Raw genomic sequence first — 4,471 nt, 5'->3', positions numbered from 1 at the left:
GATTTCTCAGTATTTGGAGACTCATTCAGCTCCTGTCTTAACCATCTAACACTTGTTCTGAAAAGGTGCCAAGAAATTAACTTGGTTTTAAACTGGGAAAAATGTCACTTATGGTGACTGAAGGAATTGTCCTTGGGCACAAAATTTCGAACAAGGGAATAGAGGTGGATCAAGCAAAGGTAGAAGTAATTGAAAAATTACCACCACCTGCCAATGTTAAGGCAATCAGAAGCTTTTTTGGGCATGCAGGATTCTATAGGAGGTTTATAAAGGACTTTTCCAAAATTGCAAAACCTCTGAGCAATCTGCTAGCTGCTGATACACCATTTGTCTTTGACACAGAGTGTTTGCAAGCCTTTGAGACTATGAAAGCTAAGCTAGTCACAGCACCAGTCATTTCTGCACCAGACTGGACATTAGCATTCGAACTAATGTGTGATGCCAGTGACCATACCATTGGTGCAGTATTAGGACAGAGGCATGACAAGCTTTTGCATGCATTTATTATGCTAGCCGTGTTTTAAATGATGCACAGAAGAATTACAAAACCACAGAAAAGGAGTTGCTTGCAGTGGTTTTTGCCATTGACAAGTTCAGATCTTATTTAGTAGGATCAAAAGTAATTGTGTATACTGACCATGCTGCTCTAAAATATGTCCTCACAAAGCAGGATTCAAAACCCAGACTCATAAGATGGGTGTTGATTCTGCAAGAGTTTGATATAGAAATAAGAGACAGAAAAGGGACAGAGAACCAAGCGGCTGACCACCTGTCCCGGATAGAACCAGTAGCAGGAGCATCCCTCCCTCCTACTGAGATCTCTAAAACCTTTCCGGATGAGCAATTGTTTGCCATTCAGGAAACACCATGGTTTGCAGACATTGCAAACTATAAAGCTATGAGATTCATACCCAAAGAGTACATTAGGCAGCAAATAAAGAAGTTGATTTCTGATGCAAAGTACTACTTGTGGGATGAACCATACCTCTTCAAGCGGTTGATGGTGTTTTTGTGAAAAAATGAATTTCCAACACACAAATCCAACCGGCAAGTGTACCGGGTCGCATCAAGTAGTAATAACTCACTTAGAGTGAGGTCGATCCCACAGGGATTGATGGATCAAGCAACTTTAGTGGGTGATTAGTTTAGTCAAGCTAACATTGATGAATTGAGTGAAATTGTAGCCAACAGAAAGTAAATTACAGGAATTATAAAGTTGCAGAATGTAAATGGGCAGAAAACTTAAAGAGCAAGAAAGTAAAATAGCTGAAACTTAAATTGCAAGAAATGTAAATTGCATGAAAAGTAAAGGGGCTGGGGTGCTGGAAATTAAATAGAGTAATAGATCAGAACTCAAAACTCTTGTAGCAAGCTTAAATTGCAGGAAAGTAAATTGGGATCATGAACAGAAATATAAAATGAAGAACAAGTGCAGAAGAATTAAATTGCTTGAAAGTAAATTGAAAGCCAATGGAACAGTAAAAATAGAAGAGCAGCCAAGAACTCAACTCAATTGCAAAATAAAATTGAAGATCTCAGGGAATCAAAGAGACTAGAAAACAAGTCTAGATCTCAATTCCTTCCTTGATCAAAGTAGAAAGCAGATTGAAGAAGAAAGAAAGATGATAGATTCAAAGCAGAAAGAAAAATTAAAAGAGAGAGCTCTCTACTACTACTCCTAATGCTCCCTAGTGGAGCTAGCCTTCTTAGTGAGATGGATTTGATGCCTTTATATAGGCTTTACAAAGTGAAAATGAAAATGAAATTAAAACAAATTACAATTAAAATGAAAATCCTAATCTAATTGATCCATGTGCCTTTGAGTGATGATGTGGGCTTTGCTTCCTTTGGATTTGAGGAGAAATGGGTTTGGTTGGCCTTGATTCAATTTGGAGAGGAATTGAATTTAAATGAAATTTTAGTTGAATTTTGGCCCATGTTGCTCCCAGGAGGCTGCTCTGCTCTTATGGAGAGCAGAGCAGTGAAGCTTTGTGTGGGAATGCATGTTGCGTGTTGAGTATAGTGAGGCATTAGGATGCTGCCCTGCTCTTGTGGAGGGCGGAGCAGTGGAGCCTTGCATGTGTGTCTTGCGCGCTTAATTCCTGCCCGTGTCATGATGCTCGTGTGCACCAAGGGGAGTTCCCAAGTTCAAACCCTTGTGAAAACATTTGGGAAAACAATTTTCCTTGAATTTTTATGAAAAGAGCACGACATTGCTCTCCAAGAGAGCGCTCTGCTCTCTTTGAGAGCAGACTTCCTTGGTTTCCTTGTGTCTCCCTCTTCTAGCCTTGGTGGAAGCACTTTGGTTTATTTTTGCTTATTTTTTACCCTTAAAGATGCCTTTCACTTATGCCTCAATTGTATGCCAAATATGTATTGCTATATATCGTTGGAAAGCTCTGAATGTCAACTTTCCAACGCAACTAGAAGCACATCAATTGGACGTCTATAGCTCAAGTTATAGCCCTTTGAAGTAGGCATGGTCATGTTGTGAGCGCCCAGATTTTAACTTAGCGAAAATTTGCTTCCAACCTCACTTTGTTTCATCAGGATATTGCCCTGCTCTTGGCAAGGGCAGACCAATGTGCGTGCTGGTTGCTTCCTTCTTTGATTTGGTCATGGGCCACGCTTTTAAAAGCGTGGCCTAAGGCTCCAAAGTGTGCTCCAACTTCAAAGTGTGCCCCAAAGCTCTTTTTTTCTCCTTTTTAGCTTATTTTGTGCTTCTTTGCTTCTTTTTCTTATTATTTCCTACAAGATTTATAAATTTAAAAGATCAAGGAAATATTCTAATTAAGCACAAAAGAATGCAATATCTAAGCACTAATCATCAATTTCTTGTATGAAAAAGCATTGAAAAATAAGTATATGATGACTTGTCATCAGCGGTGTGCAGACGGAGTAATCCGTAGATATGTGATGCGGTGTTTTAACACCAACAAACTAACCGGCAAGTGCACTGGGTCGTACCAAGTAATACCTTACGTGAGTAAGGGTCGATCCCCCGAGGATTGATGGATCAAGCAATAATGGTTGATTAAATTACTTAGTTAGATAAATAGAATAGTATGTTGAGTGTTTAATGAGCATTAAACAATTGTGCAGAAATTAAAATAGTAAAGTAATTGAGTTGGGAATGAAATATGGAGAAAGCAGTTAAGGTTTCAGAGTTATCTATTTTTCCGAATTAACTTTTATTACTAACTATTTTAATCCTGTAGGATTTAATTTATGGAAAACTATATGTGACTAGACCCTAATTCCTTAGACCTTTCTAGTCTCCTCTAAAATTCATTAACTGCCAATTCCTTGGTCAGTTAATTCCAATTATAAGCTGCATGATCAAATTCCAGTTTATATGCCACAAAAACTCTAATTACCCAAAGATAAAAGGATTATATGTCACATATCCCGTTAAATCTAGATAATTAAAATTTAGGAGAATATGTTTTCAAGCTGTTGTTTAAATAAAGAGCTTTTCCAAGTTTTACAAGAACTCAAATAGAAAGAGGGTCATACTTCTGTTCCACCAAAATTCATAAAATAAAGAGCGAAAACAATTCTTAAATTATAAATCCAGGCATAAATTAAAATAGAAAAAGCAATAAAATCAATCCATACAAATAGACAGAGCTCCTAACCTTAACAATGAAGGATTAGTTGCTCATGATTCAGAGAAAAACTAGGATTATTATAAATGTACAGAGTTCCAATCTGATGGCCTCCTTAGTTAACTAATGGAATCCCTTTTTATAACTAATCCTAATAAATTTAAAATCTAATTATCTAAAATTAAAAATAATATCTTTTCCTATTTTAAAAATCAAATTTGAATTTAAATCAGAATTAACTAACTACTCCGCGTCTTGTAACGTGGGGACCACTTGGCTTCACTGGATCCGCGCCTAACTTGGGTGCTAAAATGGAGCCCATAAATCACCCCAGCATTTTCTGTGTTTTCTGCACGTGGCGCATATCATGCCTACGCGTCAATGGTCTTTTTTGCAACTCACGCGGACGCGTCGGTCACACGCACGTGTCGCTAGTTGGTGCGCGAAATTGTGAACAATACTTTTTCACAACTCTCATAATCCCCGGTAATGGCTCCAAAAACGTGGTAGCTCAATACCATGGCATTACACAACTTCGTACAACTAACCAGCAAGTGCACTGGGTCGTCCAAGTAATAAACCTTACATGAGTAAGGGTCGATCCCACGGAGATTGTTAGTATTGAAGCAAGCTATGGTCATCTTGTAAATCTTAGTCAGGCAAACTCAAATAGTAATGATGATGAACGAAAATAACATAAAGGTAAAGATAGAGATACTTATGTAATTCATTGGTAGGAACTTCAGATAAGCGCATGAAGATGCCTTCCCTTCCGTCTCTCTGCTTTCCTACTGCCTTCATCCAATCCTTCTTACTCCTTTCCATGGCAAGCTTAAGCAAGGGTTTCACCGTTGTCAGTGGCT

Source organism: Arachis duranensis, chromosome 4 (genome assembly GCF_000817695.3).
Source record: "Arachis duranensis cultivar V14167 chromosome 4, aradu.V14167.gnm2.J7QH, whole genome shotgun sequence".
Taxonomy (NCBI): Eukaryota; Viridiplantae; Streptophyta; class Magnoliopsida; order Fabales; family Fabaceae; genus Arachis; species Arachis duranensis.
Note: the sequence above shows the minus strand (reverse complement) of the source record.